Source organism: Pongo pygmaeus, chromosome 13, assembly GCF_028885625.2.
Source record: "Pongo pygmaeus isolate AG05252 chromosome 13, NHGRI_mPonPyg2-v2.0_pri, whole genome shotgun sequence".
Taxonomy (NCBI): domain Eukaryota; kingdom Metazoa; phylum Chordata; class Mammalia; order Primates; family Hominidae; genus Pongo; species Pongo pygmaeus.
The window spans coordinates 119,549,635-119,568,199 of NC_072386.2; the positions used below are offsets into that span (position 1 = coordinate 119,549,635).

The window sequence follows — 18,565 nt, forward strand, 5'->3', positions numbered from 1 at the left end:
GTGCCTCACTTACTTATCTGTAAAATGAGACTTATCTGCATGTAAAATACAAAGTATAAAACGTGGGAACATTCACTGTCTACAACTGTGGTTCTGGTTGTTCATTTTACAGGCGGGGACATGGAGGCCCACGGAGTACCTGGCAGGCCCACAGTCCACAGGTTGGAAAGAGGTGCCCAAGCCCTGGACTTTAAGCCTGGGCTCTGACCTTCAACGTTTGCTTTTCACACTACACATCATGTCAATAAATAGTTACTGGATGCCTGTTGTGTGCCAGGCCCCAGGACAGGTGTTGCGTGACTGACAACAGAAAAACCTTCTCAGTGGGGAGGGATAAGCTAGATCATGGGCATTAGTGTAAATCGCCCAGGGTTCAAATTCCAGCTTCTCCACTTCCTGGCTATGATTTTTTTTTTTAGATGGGGTCTTGCTCTGTTGCCCAGGCTGAAGTGCAGTGGCCCAATCTCAGCTCACTGCAAGCTCTGCCTCCCAGGTTCACGCCATTCTCCTGCCTCGGCCTCCCGAGTAGCTGGGACCACAGGCGCTCGCCACCACGCCCGGCTAATTTTTTTGTATTTTTAGTAGAGACGGGGTTTCACCGTGTTAGCCACGATGGTCTCGATTTCCTGACCTCGTGATCCGCCCGCCTCAGACTCCCAAAGTGCTGGGATTACAGGCGTGAACCACCGCGCCCGGCCCTGGCTATGATATTGCTAAGTTTCCTAACCTCTCTAAAGTTCTTTTCTCTTCTATTAAAAAGGAAAAATAAGACCTCCCAACAGAAGTGAAACTAGGCATTGGCTTAACACGTGATAGATAGGAGCCATGACTATCTTCATCATCTTATTTTTAATTATCTATCTGTGCGCATGGTAGTAAATTTCTCGCCCTGGCCCAGGTACCCAGGACCCCAGTTCTGTCGGAGACAACCGCAATTAACAACTTCTTGTGCATCTTATCAGACAGCTGGCGCGCACACCCGCAGATACCCCCACCCTCAGGCGTCCTTCTACGCAAAGATGGATGGCACCCATCAAGGCTGTTTTTTCTTTTTTTAGACGGAGTCTCGCTCTGTCGCCCAGGCTGGAGTGCAGTGCCGCGATCTCCGCTCACTGCAAGCTCCACCTCCCGAGTTCACGCCATTCTCCTGCCTCAGCCTCCAGAGTAGCTGGGACTACAGGCGCCCACCACCACGCCCGGCTAATTTTTTTGTATTTTTAGTGGAAATGGGGTTTCACCATGTTAGCCAGGATGGTCTCGATCTCCTGACCTCGTGATCCGCCCGCCTCGGCCTCCCAAAGTGCTGCGATTACAGGCGTGAGCCACCGCAACCGGCCCAAAGCTGTTTTTACTGTTGCTTCCTTTTTTAACCTAAGGTATCTTAGAAGTCACCCTACATTAGTGCATATTAAACATTTTTCTTCTTAATGGCTGCACAGTATTCCATTGTATGGATTATTTTTTAATTTGGTTGCCGTTACTGTTATCAGCCAGGGAATTTGGGAGGACCCAGGGGGATTTATGGAGCTGCAGAGTTGGAGTCTGGGGACCCAGTTCCAACCCCAGATCTGTCCAGAATTCCGTTGTCTCGGGTATCATCTCCACCGGCGCGGTGGTGGGAGGGGGATTTGGGTGCAGACAGGACCAGCCCCAGCGTCCGAGCGAGAATCAGCGAGCAGCACGCGCAGTTGATTCCCGCGGGGGGCTCAATCATTCTGTTCAGCCACTCCGTTATACTTAGTAGCATCAAACTCATTAAGCACTCTAGCACAACCAAGCTCGGAACCTTTAGCCGACCCTCCCAGCCTCGGCACCTGACCTCGGGGCAGTGACGCTCCGACACAGCTACTCACCTTCGCCTGGGCCGCTTCACCCCTCGTTCCCAAGTACACCCCGTAGGTTGCAGCAGTCCCTGTCCCTTTAAGGGGGCCGAGCCCGGCTCCGCTACTTCCGCCCCGAAGCAGCAGGGCGCTAGCGCCCAGGCGAGAGCGGGAGAAAGCGCAGCTAGAGTTCCCCTCATAAAGATGGCGACGTCCTGGCCGCCGCGTTCGCGCCCGGCAGTGACGTCACTTCCGGGGCGGAGGAGGCTGAGTGGTGCAGTGAGGGACAAACAAAAGGAGGCGCCGGAGCAGCGCTGCGGCCGGCGGCGGGACAGAGCGGCCGGGGCCTGGGGCTGCCTGCCGGGCGGCCGGGCGCGGCGAGCCCAGGTGAGTGGACGGGGTGGGGAAAGGGGCGCGAGCTGTCACCTCTCGAAACCCACTTACACACGTCCTCGGCCAGCTGCCCGGCCCCGGGCGCCCGGGGCATCTGGGGCTCTGTCTCCGGGCCGGCCCCCTGGGGACCTCCCGCGGTGTTCGGCCTACCTCCGGGCTCCCCAGTGCCCGGGGTCTCCGGGGCACCACCTTCTCGCCGGCTCCGCGGCGCGCGAGCCCCCTCCCAGGCACCCCTGTGCCTCCTTGTGCTCCAGAAACCAGGAGTTTCCGCCTCGGCTCCCCCATGTCCACTTGTCATCCCCTGGGTCCCCCCAGATCCTCACCCCTCCACACACACTCTCCCTTTCCTAGAGGTTCCACCTCTGGGCTCTCTCCTTGCCATTTCTTTTTCAAAGATTCCCTTAACTGTCTTCTGAGTTCCTGGTCTCCTCCTCTTCCCTTGCACCCCTCCTTCCTATCGTTCCGATGGGGGCAGTGCCCTGACTTGGGAGCAGGATCCCCGGCTAGGCTCTTGGGGCCTGTCTGGGATGGGATATTTGGGAAGACCGGTCCGGAATCTAAGAACCCAGACCCTGTCCCAGTCCTGTGCATTCAGGTGGGCCCGAGGGCGAGGCGAGATCCAGTGAGGTCCGGGCCTGGTGCAGCCCTAGGTGAGCTGGATACCCAGCAAACTGAGCTCCCAGGCTGAAGGGGCATAGCTGGGGTCATGGAGTTCATGATGATTCTGCTGCTTTCGCTGACTGCTTCTTCCCCTTGATCTGGACCGGAGTGAACCAGGTCTGCCGGTTCTCAGCTGTTGCGATTGTTGCCTTTTTTGGGAAGGAGAGATGGGTCGGGGGTTGTCTGGTAGCTGCCCCCTGATGGAGACTTGGCTGGAAGGGTGGGTGGTTCCTGGGTGAGCCACACTTCCACTGACTCCTCTTCCCCTGCCCTACCTCAGGAAGCCTTTGGAGAATGAGGTGTGGAGGGAGAGCACCTGGTGAGAGGAAAGGAATTGGGGGAGTCCGAAGTTCCCAAGGGCCTCTTCCACCTCTTCTTGTTAGTAGTACTCTTAACCCCTGCCAAACTGTATTCTGCCCTCTGGAGCAGACAACCTGGCAGACAGACAGACTGTAAGAAGGGGGAGGAGATCGGCTGTTGCTGATACTTCCTGTGAAGGGGATGTGGGAGTGGGAGTTTGTTCAGAGAGACTGGGCAGTGCTGATTGCTCAGTCTCACTGGTGTTGCTTCCGTGAAGGTCAAGTCTTTCTCTGGCTCATGAAGGGAGGCAAGGACAGATGACCTGTGCTGGAGGAGGCTGTTGTGGACATGCCAGGAATGAGTGACTGGGTGGCTGGTCTCTGCTTCCTTGTTTTCCTGGTCTCAGGGCTTTGGCATGGGATCTGATGCCCTCTGCCTTCTAGGGACCATAGGGTACAGAGCAGGGGGTGCAGAGCCGGGCGTGGTGGCTCACGCCTGTAATCCCAGCACTTTGGGAGGCTGAAGCAGGCAGATCACGAGGTCAGGAGTTCGAGACCAGCCTGGCCAACATGGTGAAACCCTGTATCTACTAAAAATACAAAAAATTAGCCAGGCATGGGGCTGCGCGCCCGTAATCTCAACTATTCGGGAGGCTGAGGCAGGAGAATTGCTTGAACCCAGGAGGCAGAGGTTGCAGTGAGCCAAGATCGTGCCATTGCACTCCAGTTTGGGCAAGAAGAGCAAAACTCCGTTCTCAAAAAAACAAAAAAAACAGAGCAGGGGGCGCAGGAAATGTTCATGACTTCCCCCCAGAACTTGACTAGATGTGGTGGTTCTCCATCCCTTAGGCACACCCACCAGGAAGCCATTTCCTTTGCAAACTCTTGAGTGACCTTTCTGGACTGTAGGGAATCCTGGGGATCACTGCCGTGGGTCAGAACTCAGGGAAGTGGCCGGACCCTGGGTTGCTGCCTGGCTTGGCCTGGACCTTGCCTGTAGGAGTTGGAGGGAAATCAGCCTGGTTCCTGACTTCCTCGTCTTAGAGTAGAGCTGATTCCAGGTTTTCTTTTCTTTCTTTTTTTTTTTTTTTTTTGAAACGGAGTCTCACTGTCGTCCAGGCTGGAGTGCAGTGGTGCGATTTCGGCTCACTGCAAGCTCCGCCTCCCGGGTTCACGCCATTCTCCTGCCTCAGCCTCCCGAGTAGCTGGGACTACAGGCGCCCGCCACCACACCCGGCTAATTTTTGGTATTTTTAGTAGAGTCAGGGTTTCACTGTGTTAGCCAGGATGGTCTCGATCTCCTGACCTAGTGATCCGCCCGCCTCGGCCTCCCAAAGTGCTGGGATTACAGGCGTGAGCCACCGCGCCCAGCCTCCAGGTTTTCACATGGAGAAACTGAGGCACACACTGATGGGCCAAGACCTCTTGGAGATTCAGGTGGGATGGATATGGGGTCCTTAGAGCCCAGCACGGTGTCTCTCCATGCCTTGACTCATTCATTCATTCATTCATTCATTCATTCATCCATTCTTTAGAAAGTGCCTGTCTTGGGCCTGGAATGGCTGGGAAAACATCCCTGGCCTCCTGAGAGCTGCAGTCTGGGAGGACAGGCAGACCAGAAGACACATAAGTTCTGATACACTGTGACCACCATATTAATAGAAATATTACAGAGGCAGCCCAGAGGAAGAAGGAATTAGCTCTGGATGCTTATGTAAGGGATGGTCAGGGTATGCTTTCTGGAAGAGGAGGGACTAGAATAATCAGTGACAGGGAGTCCAGGGGCCAAAGTTCTGGACCTGGCTCTGCCATGGGCAGGTGATTGGACCACCCAGCCTCAGTGGGTGCCCCATCCTTGACAAGGAGGGTAGAGTGAGGTAGAGGTTGGCTTGGATGGCCTCTGTGCCTATATAGCTGTAGGTACTTTACTGCCTAGTCACCACCACCCCGTATGGAATTGCAGGGTTATTGACCTACCTCCCATGATGGCGGAGACCGTCTTCCATGTCTGCCCTCCCGGCACAGGGCCTGGAACTTAGTCAGTATAGTAAATACCCAGTGGTAGAAATGATGGAAAAACAGCCATCCCTCCTAGATCAGTCCGGGTGTCTTTGTCTACCCCTGCCCTCCTCCTTCCTGGGTAACTCCTGCTGATCCTTTGGCTCTCTCTGGTCTCTGGGCCACTCTCCCAGCTCCTGGCTCCCCGAAACCCGTGTTGTAGTGATCACAGCTCTTTCCTCACCCTGCCACTCCCATGCACAGTTCTGCACAGTGTCTGGCGCATACGGAGTAGATGCTCACCGGAGGCTGGTTGACTGTCAGAGATGATGGGTGGATTTGGTGTTTAAGTTGGAGTCTGGGCAGTGGCTGTTCTCTGCCTGACCCAGCCACCCTGCTGTGGCTCATCTCTTGCCACTTCCCGCCTCTGGCTCTGGATCTCGCCATGCCGAGCCCGCAAGCCTTCTCCGGATGCCATGTACTCTCTCCTCCAGGTAAACATGTGCTGTTCCTCCTGCCTGGAATGCTCTTTTTCCAGCTCCTACTCTTAGGAGTCAACTCAGACAACTCCTCCTCCAGAAAGCCTTCCCTGACCCCACTAGTCTGGGTCTAGTGCTTCTCCTGGCTCCCCTGCAGCAGAGCTCTGAGCTCTCAGACCGTCGCTACTGACTTGGCACCTCCTCAGTAGACCAGGTTCTGGAGGGAGGTGCTCTGTCAGAACCTCTTTTGTCTGCCAGGCGTGGTGGCTTATGCCTGTAATCCCAATACTTTGGGAGGCCGAGGCGGGCAGATCACTGGAGATCAGGAGTTCGAGAGCAGCCTGGCTAACATGGGGAAACGCTGTCTCTACTAAAAATACAAAAAAATCAGCCAGGCTTGGTGGTGCGCACCTGAAATCCCATCTACTCGGGAGGCTGAGGCAGGAGAATCACTTGAACGCGGGAGGCGGAGGTTGCAGTGAACCGAGATCGCACCACTATACTCCAGCCTGGGTGACAGAGTGTGACTCTTGTCTCAAAAAAAACCTCTTTTGTCACCCCAGAGCCCAGCCAAGGGCCTGCTACCAAGCAGGCTCTCAGGAAGTGCTGGCAGTGTGGCAGGTAACTGCAACAGTCACACATGTGCCTGCTGACGGCAGCTCTCGCTTCCTTGTAGGGAGGCAGCGTCCATGGAGCAAAAGGAATGCCAGGACCCTGCCCAGGCAGACGCGGGTCAGCCTCAGCACCGACAGCCGACGCGCAGATAGCAGAGCCGTCCTTGGGGTAAGGACTGGGCCCCTCTCCTTCCCGGCCAGCTCCAGCTCCAGTCAAGTGCCCTTCCCAGCCTGGGGAGCAAAGGGTAGCATCTCCGTCCCCACAGTCCTTTGCTTTTCTTGCTGTAGGTCCAGGGCAGAGTGGCAGACAGCAGAATTACTGTCTTCCTCCTCCCGCTGAGTAATGTCTGCTTGCTGCACTCATTGAATGCTAAGTTGTTTCATTGCAAACCTCTGTTTTTTCTCCCTCACCCCAGATCTTATCAGTCTGGGTTTTGCTAATGCAGCCTCATGACCACATTTCCCAAAAAGCATGGACCACGTTTCCCAAGTGTGTTCCATGAGATACCAGTTTCTTAGGTCACAGTGGTTTGATGATTCCGGGAAACAAAGACTTCTTGTTATCCTTGCTGCAGGACTTATCAGAGCCTTGAATCAGAGCCGTGATCAGGATTGAGCTGATCACGATAAGGGAGCTAGCGACTCGTGTTTCCCCATGCTTATTTGATCATGTAGACATCTTTGGGGACTGGGATTCCTTGGCCTGTGCTTTGGAAAACAGTTCCCAGAGGCAGGAGAGTCCCTTTAGAACATTTGGAGGATTAAATATGTTGACATAGAGCAGGCAGTTGGCAGAGTTCATGTCCTAGAAGGTGGTCCCGAGTCATAGCTGGTGTGTGTATAGATGGCTGTGTAATTTGCCAAACATACTCAGGTAGGTGATCTCATTTGACCAGTTGAGGATGCTTAGGCAGTGGCCATTATCTCCAGTTTACAGATGTGGAAACTGAAAATCAGAGTGAGGAAGCAACTTGCCCAGACTCATCTGTAAAGAAGGCAAGGACATGCGGCTTGAATCCAGACCCTGGAATCCTGGGCCACGGTCCTCTGTTGTCTGCCCTGAGGCCTCCCTGCCTTTATCTCTCACCTCAGTTTTTTGTGTGAAGGAAGGCCTGAGCCTCCCGGCCTGGATTTTAAAAGAAATAGTAATTTTTTGTTTTGTAATTACCAACATAGTTGTATATTCATTATATGTTTTTATACTGTTTGGCTATTTTTGGGGGACAGGGTCTCACACTGTTGCCCAGGATGGAGTGCAGTGGCACCATCATGACTCACTGCAGCCTCGATCTCCAAGGCTCCAGCGATCCTCCTGCCTCAGCCTCTCAACTAGCTGGGACTGCAGGTGTGCACCACTGTGCCCAGCTAATTTTATTTATTTATTGTAGAGATAGAGCCTCTCTACATTGCCCAGGCTGGTCTCGAACTCCTGAGTTCAAGAGATGCTCGTACCTCGGCCTCCCAAAGTGCTGGGATTATGGGTGTGAGCCACCATGCCAGGCCTGTTTGGATCTTTAATGTCATCTAGGAAATGAGTCTCCGCTGAGTCCCATCTTCAGAGGTGTGAATGGGAAGGGGTATATTTTTCCACATCTATTATTACCATTTGCTTATTTTTATAAAAATCTGGTCATGTTTGAGTTGCTGATTCACAGTTTGCTTTTGTTTCATTTAGTGATATTCCCTGGACCTCTTTTTTTTTTTTTTGAGATGGAGTCTCGCTCTGTCACCCAGCCTGGAGTGCAGTGGCACAATCTCAGCTCACTGCAAACTCCGCCTCCCGGGTTCACTGTATTCTCCTGCCTCAGCCTTCTGACTAGCTGGGACTACAGGCGCCCGCCACCACACCCGGCTAATTTTTTTTTGTATTTTTAGTAGAGACGGGGTTTCACCGTGTTAGCCAGGATGGTCTCGATCTCCTGACCTCGTGATCCGCCGCCTCGGCCTCCCAAAGTGCTGGGATTGTAGGCATGAGCCTACAATCCCCGGCTCCCCTGGACCTCTTTCCCATGCAAGAGGTAGATAGAGCTGTGTGTGGTCCTGGCAGAATGCAAACCCTGGAGCCTCCCCGGCCCCTCCCCCTCACATGCTGGGAGTTTTGAGCTGTTTGGGCATTTACAGCAGCAGAGGGAGGTGGGAAGTGCCTGGTGTGTGATTGTGTCGACTCTCCTGTTTATGGGATAAGGTCAGCCAACTCCTGGCTCTGCCCTGTAGGAGTTTCCTGTTGGTTTTGAGGAACTCTGTCCCCTGGAGAGAGGGGAGGCCTGAGCTGTAGTCTTTCATGCTGGGCAGAGCTGAGCAGGAAGCAGCAGGTCCTGCTTGTCAGATCATAATTCCTCCTCTTTGCCGAGGATGGCGTGGAATGAACCGCATGGGCCGGCCTGAGGGGTTTTGGCCTCCACCCACCACCTGGGTTCAGGGGACACACACGAATCAAGCTGAGACGAATTGAGTCTGAGCCATTGTTCTCCTGAGCCCAGCCCTTCCTGGGGATAGGAAGGAACAGGCAGACCCTGACTCAGTTTACCCTTGCTGTATCTGGAGGAAGTGTTGGTTGTGGTCCTTTTGGCATGCTCCTTTCAAGTTTTAGTTCTGAGAGTGGGCAGGTGAGGAGCAGGAGGAGGGCCCACCCTGCCACCTGGGTCCAAAGATGCTCTCTTTTGGGGTATAGCTGGCCTCAGCAAGGGTTTGGACAAGGAGAGCGAACAGGCGTGGCAGCCTCATTTTGCGGGGCTGTGAGAGCGTCTGGCGGGATCGCGCTGGGAGTGAGGTCTGTGCCGGAGCTCCTGACATCTCACCTGTGTTTTTCAGGCTTACTGTCCTGTCGCTCTCCCTCCCCCACGTCGCTTCCTCCATTCTTCCCCAGGAGTCTCTTTTCTCTCCCATACACTGCTTGGGAGAGAGCCGCAGAGCTGGCCTCTCCACAGATGGTGCTCAGCGTCTCCGGCTTCTCCTCGTTTCTGCAGTAGCACCTCCACAGTCCGTGGTCATTCTCAGCACCGTGTCTCAGTGCTAAGCCGCACCCTGGGATGCTGCACGTATTTGCCCATCTTACCTTTGCCACAGCCTTGCGTGTGAGGTTGCTTTACCATTTTACAGACCAAGGCCCAGAGGGATGAGGTCTCTGGCCCAAAGTTATACAGTGTACATGTGGCAAAGCCAGGACTTGAACCCAGGTTGGTATGGCTTGGCAGCCGGGGCTTTTTCTACTTCACCCTCCATTGCCCCTTTTTCTCAGATTCCCAGGCCTTTGGGGGCCTTCAGAGTCACCTGGGAGCTTGTCTAAAATGCTGTTCCCCGGGCCTACCACCACAGACCTGCAGAGTCTGCCCTGGAAGTTTGGCCCCAGGAATCTGAACTTTGAAGATGCTTCCCCAGCAGTTGTGAGGCTGGTGGGCTACAAACAGTGCTGAGAAACACTGACCAGAGGCCATTCTTTCAGCCTTAGTCCCCGTTGTCTACCGCAGAACTCCTGCCCTTGGTGTGGAAACAGGGCTGAGCTCCCCACAGGACTGGGACTGGACAGTAGTTGGTTTTTTTTAATTAATTAATTAATTTTTTTGAGATGGAGTCTTGTTCTGTCGCCCAGGCTGGAGTGCAGTGGTGCGATCTTGCTCACTGCAACCTCCACCTCCTAGGTTCAAGCTATTCTCCTGCCTCAGCCTCCCGAGTAGCTGGGACTACAGGCGCCCACCACCACGCCTGGCTAATTTTTGTATTTTTAGTAGAGACGGGGTTTCACCATATTGCCTGTGGATGGTCTCGATCTCCTGACCTTGTGATCCACCCGCCTTGGCCTCCCAAAGTTCCAGGACTACAGCTGTGAGCCACTGTGCCCGGCCTATTTTTTTAATTTAATTTTACTTTTTTGAGATGGAATCCCGCTCTGTTACCCAGCCTGGAGTGCAGTGGTGCCATCTTGGCTGACTGCAGCCTCCACCTCCTGGGTTCAAGTGATTCTCCTGTCTCAGCCTCCCAAGTAGCTGGGATTACAGATGCGCACCACCACGCCTGGCTAATTTTTATATTTTTAGTAGAGATGAGGTTTCACCTTGTTGGTCAGGCTGGTCTCGAACTCCTGACCTCAGGTGATCCACCCACCTCGGCCTTCCAAAGTGCTGGGATTACAGGCGTGAGCCACCGCACCTGGCCAGACAGTTGTTTTTTAGTGGCTTCATTTTGTGTGTGTGTGTGTGTGTGTGTGCGCGCGCGTGCTGGGAAGGCAACCTTCCCTCCTCAAGGACATGTGGGGCTGAGGTTTCTAGAAGGGCTTTTACTCGCGGCCACAAACGTTCCCTGCTGTCTTCCAGATGCATTTCTGTTGCGTCTTGCATCTTGCAGCAAGTTTGTCTACATCTAAACGTCTCTTGAGGGCTTAAAACCTCAAAATTAAATTGCTTGCTGCAATCTAAGCCTCACGCCTAGAGCGATGTTCCAGTGGAGTAAAAGTGGCTGTAAAATTCCACAGCTTTCACGTGCCACCTGGACGCTGTCAGAGTGCTGCTGCCAAACCTGCGCCCTCTGACGGGCAGCATGACAAATGCACTGACCAGCAGCGGGGGCGTTGGGCAGGTGTCCCCTGCAGGGACACCTCGCATCTCCAAGCTGACCCCATGGGTCAGGATCCCTGAGGGTAGCCCCCTTCCATCCAAGAGAGTCAGGTACCAGGCAGCTCACCCTCTGTCAGACCCCCCAGTCCTCCCCCTGGTTTGCCTAGGGCTTGGCCGGTGCCCAGTCCCCTGGGATCTCAGCAGAAGATGTGTGTGCTGCCTCTCTAGGGTACTGGTGGCCACATTTCATAACCTGCCTAAGAAGGCAGCGCTGGTATTCATAACAGGTTAAGACCTGTAAACTGTGTGTGGCCGTGACTCCCTGTGCAAATATGAGTGTTTGTTGGCTGGATGTGGCAGTTCCCACCAGTAATCCCAGCACTTTGGGAGGCTGAGGTGGAGGATTGCTTGAGCCCAGGAGTTCCAGACCAGCTTGGGCAACATAGTGACCTGTCTCTACAAAAATAAAAAAAATTAGTCCAGGCGCAGTGGCTCAGCACTTTGGGAGGCTGAGGCAGGTGGATCACCTGAGGTCAGGAGTTCGAAACCAGCCTAGCCAACATGGTGAAACCCTGTTTCTACTAAAAAATACAAAAATCAGCCGGGTGTGGTGACATACACTTGTAATCCCAGCTACTTGGGAGGCCGAGGCAGAATTGCTTGAACCTGGGAGGTGAAGGGTGCAGTGAGCCGAGATTGTGCCACTGCACTTTAGCCTGGGTGACAGAGTGAGACCCCGTCTAAAAAAAAAAAAAAAAAAAGAAAAGAAAAAAATTAGCCAGGTGTGGTGGCATGTGCATGTAGTTCCAGGTACTTAGAGGCTGAGACTGGAGGACTGCTTGAGCCCAGGAGTTCCACACCAGCCTGGGCAACATAACAACCTATCTCTACAAAAAATTTTTAGAAATAGCCAGGTGTGGTGGCACATGCCTGTAGTTGCAGCTACTCGGAGGCTGAGGCTGGAGGATCGCTTGAGCTAAGGAGTTCAAGGTTGCAGTGAGCCGTGATCGCACCATTGTGCTCCAGCCTGGGCGACAGCAAGACCCTGTCTCAAAAAAAAATAAAACGGCCTGCCTTCCAGGCCCCTCTGCCCCCGGGGCCCAGACCCAACACTGCCTTCTGGCTCTAAACCCAGGGCTAGGCTCCCTTCCAGAGCTTCCTTACAGCAGTACCCATGAGACCAGAGGCATCTGAGTATGGCCTGATGGGGTTCCCTGTAGAGCCCTGGTTTCCATGTACCCCTAAGGAAAAGAGGATCTTGTCTCAAGAAGTATCTTCAAGGGCCTGGGTCCCAGGCGGGTCCAGGAGGCCTGCTTGCCTTTGAGGCAGGTTGGCACAATGGAAAGTCAGGTTTGGGGTGCAACTTCCCAGCTCTTCTTAGCTGTGTGGCCTTGGGCAGGTTACCAAAACTTCTCTGGGTCTCAGACATCACACCCATAAAAGGACTGATAAACTCTACCATAATAATAACAGCAGTGAACGTTCCAGAGCCTTACTGTGTGGCAGGCACTAGTCCAAAAGCTTTATGTGGACTCTATCCTTCTGTCCTCATCACAACCCTCCAAGCAGTAGACTTGTCAGACCATTTTACAGCTGAGGAAACCAGAGCCCAGCGAGGTGAAGGGACTTTCTCACGGTCTCGTGGTGAGGTGGGTGCCACCTTGCTGCTTTGCATGAAGGTTGGGAGATGGGGCAAGGACATGCTGGGCACTTAGTTGATGGTCAGTAACTGGGTGCTCCTGCCCCAGCCTGGCAGGGCGAGGGCAGGTCCTGAGGCTGCACCTCCAGCCCCACCTGCTGCCTCTCTCTGCTTGGCTCCAGAGCTGCTGGGGGAAGCCCAGGTGGGTATCCCTCACCTGTTGCCTTTCACCCTAGAAGGCAGGCCACGCCCTTGCAAGTTGGTGTGAGGATGAACCTGTTTGGGAGCCCAGCCCAGGTGAGAGCAGTTTGGAACTGACCCGTGCTCCCCTCCCCCTCCAGCCCTGGCGTCTCCCCTCTTCCTCTCCCCAGGAAGTGAGGGTGTGCCCTTCTACACAGGGTGAGTCCCAAGCCAGGCAGCACCCCCAGCCAGCAGCCTCTGACTCACCCCAGCTGGGTGTGGGGGCCTCCAGGGCAGTGTCCGCCCTGGGGAGGGTGGAGGCTGTGTGTGCCAGACGAGGCTGAGACCTCTCCTCCCGCTCTGGCTCTGGGACAGGGGAAGCACATGACCCATGGCCGGTGGTGGGAACAGATCCACAGGCTTGGAACCCTCCCGGGACAGGGCCTGTTGAGAGCGGCCCCTTCGCGCTCCCTGAGAGAGCACTGGAGGGCCAGCCTTCCCATCTCCGGTACAGGAGGGGTGCCAGCCTCCCGCCTCCCCTCCTGCTTGGGAAGTTTTCCCGGCTCAGCCTTGTTTGCGCTTTCACAAAAGGCTCTCTGTGCCCTGTTTACCCGCAGCCCGCCTGCCTGCCGCCCAGGTGTGGGAGCCACGCCAAATCCCCATGGGCCCACATGGGGTCTGGTGCGTGCTGGGGGGTCTGTCTCTGGGACAGAGTGGGCAGCTTGTCATTTCTTGGCTCCTTTCCCTGTCTTCGAGAAGCATCCAGGGGATGTGGACTCAGGCTGAACCTAAGGACTGGCTCTGAGAGCAGATGGCCAACTCTGCCACAAGGGAGTCCTGAGCCTGGGAGGGCCTCCAGGTGTTCGAGGTTCTGTGAGTCCTAGGGGGTCCTGTGGGTCTCCGAGTGGTCTGGCCCCTGCTCAGAGACATGGTGCTTGAGGCTGGGCCCTCACCCAGGTCAGTCACCACTGAATTCTGGGAGGGTCATCTGCGATGGCAGGTGGGACTGTGGAACAACAGCCTGAGTGTGCCCGGTGCTGTATTGACCCATGATGCCTTATCTTATTGTTAATTCTCACGATAACCCATTTCACAGCTATAACCCATTTTAGGCTGTAATATTTTAGGATGTAATATTTCCATCTTGCAGTTGAGGACACAGAGGCTCTGAGGCCCCAGTGAGGCAGTGGTGGAGTTGACGTTTGAGTTGCCCAACTCTGGGGTCTGAGCTCCTCCCCGCTCTGCTCCCAGGAGATGAGGACCGCAAGCTGCTGAGCGTGAGTGTTACAAGGCAGGGCAGGGAGGATGAGGCTGACCTGTTTCTAATATACGGATGGCAGCTACTCATAAATTCTTTTATCATCCTGAGAAACCACACAGTGAGGAAGGTCTTTTGATTTATTTCCAAGGAGTTTTTCTACTCATAAACATACCAGATTTAAATAATGGAAGAATGTGTAATATACATAGCCCTCTACAGTCTTACCACGAGTAGACTTAACTATATATAGTTCTGTGCATAGCTTTCTAAATTCTTTTCTGTACACAGTAATAAGTTTGTTATTGATATAATTTTATTTTTTGAGACAGAGTCTCACTCTGTCACCCAGGCAGGAGTACAGGAGCACAGATTCGGCCCACTGCAACCTGCACCTCCCGGGTTCAAGCGATTCTCCTGCCTCAGCCTGCTGAGTAGCTGGGACTACAGGTGTGTGCTACCATGCCCAGCTAATTTTTTTGTATTTTTAGTAGAGACAGGATTTCGCCATGTTGGCCAGGCTGGTCTCAAACTCCTGACCTCAAGTAATCCACCCGCCTCGGCCTCCCAAAGTGCTAGGGTTACAGGCGTGAGCCACCGTGCCCAGCCATCATTCTTGTTTTAGAAAATCACCAGGCATGGTGGCTCACGCCTGTAATCCCAGCACTTTGGGAGGCTGAGGCGGGCAGATCACAAGGTCAGCAGATCGAGACCATCCTGACTAACACGACGAAACCCCATCTCTACTAAAAATACAAAAAAATTAGCCGGGCATTGTGGCGGGTGCCTGTAGTCCTGCCTACCTGGGAGGCTGAGGCAGGAGAATGGCGTGAACCTGGGAGGCGGAGCTTGCAATGAGCAGAGATCATGCCACTGCACTCTAGCCTGGGCGACAGAGTGAGACTCCATCTCAAAAAAAAAAAAAAAAAAAAATTATACCAGTAACAGGCCAGGTGCAGTGGCTCACACCTGTAATCCCAGCACTTTGGGACACCGAGGCAGGTGGATCACTTGAGGTCAGGAGTTTGAGAACACCCTGGCCAACATGGCAAAACCCCATCTCTACTAAAAATACAAAAATTAGCCAGGAATGGTGGCGCACACCTGTAGTCCCAGCTACTTGGGAGGCTAAGGCAGGAGAATCGCTTGAACCCAGGAGGTGGAGGTTGCCGTGAGCCAAAACCACACCACTGTACTCCAGCCTGGGCGACGGAGTGAGACTCTACCTCAAAAAAAAAAAAAAAAAGATATCATATTTCCTAATTTTTTTTTATTGTGGTAAAATACACATGACAGAAAATTTACCATCTTAACCATTTGTAAGTGTACACTTCAATGGTATTAAGTACATTCATATTGTGCATCCATCACTACAGCCATCTCCAGAGCTGTTTTCATCTTGCAAAACTGAAACTCTCTGCACCCATTAAACGCTCACTCCCCATTTCCTGCTCCCCCAGGCCCTGGTATCCCTTCTGCTTTCTGTCTATTCACTTATGTGAAGAAGTGAAATCGAAGTATTTGCCTTTTATGACAGGCTTCTTTCACAGAAAACACATTTTATATACTGCTCAGCAATATTCTTTTATGCTTAATATCTGTTAGACGTCTTTGGGGTCACTGCATACACGTCTACAAGGAAGGTGGCATTATTCCTGATTTAAAGTTGTAGAAGCTCGGGAGGCTGAGGTAGGAGAATCACTTGAACCCGGGAGGTGGAGGTTGCAGTGAGCCAAGACTGTGCCACTGCACTCCAGCCTGGGCCACGGAGCGAAGCAAGACTCTGTCTCCAAGATAAAATAAAATTTAAAAAGTTGTAAAAGCAGAGGCTTAGGCTAAACAATTTGCCTGGGGTCACAGAATTATTTCTTGCTGGAGCTGGATTTGAACCTACATGTCCCAAACTCCAAGTCCTTGCTCTCTCTGCTCCCTGAGATCCACCTGTGCCTGAGGGAAGGCTGGGGCTCTCTGGGTTACTCATTTAACCCCCAGGCACAGAGATGCCCTGGCCCTGGCCAGGAACCTGGTCCCATTTGTCCAAGGCACCTGCTTGAGCTGCCTTGTGGGAAGGGTCTGTTCTGCATGATGCCCACTTCTACATCTCCCTGGGGGCAGGGCAGGACCAGATAGGGAGTGCTTACGAGTTCTGCAGGGTCCTCAGGGGCCGAGGAGCAGCACCTGGAAGGAGGAGCTGCCTCTGCTGCTCTGGTAACCTGGTAAGATACAGTAGCTGCTGCTCCCTGCTGAGCCTTCGCCTGTGTGAGGTTGGGGAGAGCACTGGCTGTGCAGGGTAAGAATGCATGATTGTTTTGGTGAGTTTTGTGTGATGAAATCGTTTAAGAAAAGTATAAAAACTAGAACAGATACATCCGTATCAAGAACTCAGCTTTGTCAGACTTGAATGTTTTGCAGTAATTGTTTCAGATACACACATACACACACACACACACACATATACCGCTCACACACATGCAGGCACGCCCACACTTGAATGTGCGCAGGCACTTAAGTAAAATATTCCAAGCACAGTTGAAGTCCCTTCCCCATTTTCTTCCCTCCCTAGATACAATCATTATCTTGGTTTGGAGACTTTCCATGCATGCTTTTGTATCTTTGGTATACTTGGGTATACACCTTGTAGAAAACCTTATATAACGTATGCATCATCTACAATTTGTTTTTTGGATCAACATTGCTTCTGAGGTTTGTCCGTGTTGATACATGTTGCTACAGTTCATTAACTTTAATTGATTTAAAGCATTTCCATTGTATGATTAGAACAACGTATCCTTTCTCCTGTTGATGAACATATGGGTCATTTCTGATTTTTTGCTATTACAAACGATTCTTCAGTGAGCATCCTTGTGTGTGGTTTCTCACTTACGTGTGGAGTAGCTCTCTAAGATGCATAAATAATGAGGAGAGGAGTTGCTGGGTTGTAGAGTATGTGCATCCTACCTTCTCTAAGAGTTCACAATTTTTGCCAATTGGGGGAGTGAAATGATATGTGATTGTTTTAATTTATATTCCTTGATTACTAGCAAGGCTAAGAATTATTTCATACATTAGTTCCATTTGCATTTTTCCTCTGTGAGTTGCCTATGCATATATTTTGCCATTTCCCCTCACTGGATTGTTTTTGTCTTATTTATGCGGGATTTCTGTATTTATTCTGGATACTAATCTTTTCTTATTTATTTATTTATTTATTTATTTTTGAGCCAGAGTCTTGCTCTGTCACCCATGCTGGAGTGCAGTGGTACAATCTCTGCTCACTGCAACTTCCACCTCCTGAGTTCAAGGGATTCTCCTGCCTCAGCCTCCTGGGTAGCTGGGACTACAGGCATGTGCCACCAGGCCCGGCTAATTTTTTTGTATTTTTAGTAGAGATGGGGTTTCAGCATGTTGGCCAGGCTGGTGTCGAACTCCTTACCTCAAATGATCCACCTGCCTCAGCCTCCCTAAGTGCTGGGATTACAGGCGTGAGCAATTGTGCCCGGCTGTATTCTGGATATTAATCTTTTGGTAGTTTTAAACTTTGGAAATAACTCTTCCTAGTCTGTGGCTTCTTTTCACTTATTATTATAACTTTCGATGTATGTTTTAACTTTAATGTGATCAATACATTACGTTTCCTATAAGGATTTATACATTTTGTGGTAAGATATTCCTGTCTTAATGACATTAAGATAGTCTCTGACTTTTCTTTTCTTTTTGAGACAGAGTTTCGCTCTTGTTGCTCAGACTGGAGATCTCGGCCCACTGTAGCCTCCACCTCCCTGGCTCAAGCAATTCTCCTGCCTCAGCCTCCCGAGTAGCTGGGATTACAGGTGCCTCCACCACACCTGGCTAATTTTTTATATTTTTAGTAGAGACAGGATTTCGCCATCTTGGCCAGGCTGGTCTCAGACTCCTGAGGTGATCCGCCCACCTCAGCCTCCTCAAGTGCTGGGATTACAGACGTGAGCCACAGCACACGGCCTGTCTTAGCTATTCTTGATCCTTTGAGATAGTGATTTAAAAAAAAATTTTTTTTTTTGAGACAGTTTTATTCTTGTTGCCCAGGCTGGGGTGCAATGGCGCGATCTCGGCTCACTGCAATCTCCACCTCCTGGGTTCAAGCGATTGTCCTGCCTCAGCCTTCCAAGTAGCTGGGATTACAGGTGCCCTGCACCATGCCTGGCTAATTTTTTGTATTTAGTAGAGATGGGGTTTCACCATGTTAGTCAGGCTGGTCTCAAACTCCTGACCTCAGCTGATCCTCCCACCTCGGCCTTCCAGAGTGCTGGGATTACAGGCATGCACCTCCGTGCCTGGCAAAATAATCTTTTTTCTTAATTATGAGTAACAAGTGGTTATAATAAAAAAATAGAGGGCAGGGGCAGTGGCTCGCGACATTGCACTCCAGCTTGGATGACAGAGTGAGACTGTCTCAAAAAAAAAAAAAACAGATAAGTTTGGGGTGAAAAAGGATAATAAACAGCAGTCTAATCTCACTTCTAAGACTGTTCAGTGTTTGTGTGTGTAATTTATGGCAGAGGGGTTACCTACTTTTTAGATTTAACATACTTTGAACATTTCCTCTTGTTATCAAGTGTTTTGTTCTAATGCACTTTTGGGATTGCATAGTATTCCCTTATCTGATCATTTAGTAAGTTTTTGTTTGTTTGTTTTT

General features: G+C 52.1%; 2 protein-coding genes across 19 annotated transcripts in view; one reads left to right on the forward strand and one right to left on the reverse strand.

Annotated features, from left to right (window-relative positions):
- Nucleotides 1–2,060, reverse strand: part of KYAT1 (kynurenine aminotransferase 1) — a 46,919-nt gene extending 44,859 nt beyond the window's left edge. For 7 of the 15 annotated variants that reach the window (XM_054501138.2, XM_054501137.2, XM_063650384.1 and 4 more), the window contains exon 1: nucleotides 1,854–2,044. The gene's annotated coding sequence lies outside the window, so the exon portion shown is untranslated. Of the gene's footprint in view, nucleotides 1–1,853 lie in introns of all 15 variants that reach the window. The other 8 variants (XM_063650396.1, XM_063650395.1, XM_063650393.1 and 5 more) reach the window with 4 other exon arrangements.
- A 22-nt stretch (nucleotides 2,061–2,082) lies between these two features.
- LRRC8A (leucine rich repeat containing 8 VRAC subunit A) overlaps nucleotides 2,083–18,565 on the forward strand; it is a 38,148-nt gene continuing 21,665 nt past the window's right edge. The window contains exons 1-3 of one of the 4 annotated variants that reach the window (XM_063650380.1): nucleotides 2,571–2,863; nucleotides 5,435–5,664; nucleotides 6,326–6,432. The gene's annotated coding sequence lies outside the window, so the exon portion shown is untranslated. Of the gene's footprint in view, nucleotides 2,208–2,570; nucleotides 2,864–5,434; nucleotides 5,665–6,325; nucleotides 6,433–13,293; nucleotides 13,314–18,565 lie in introns of those variants that run through there. The other 3 variants (XM_054501131.2, XM_054501134.2, XM_063650382.1) reach the window with 3 other exon arrangements.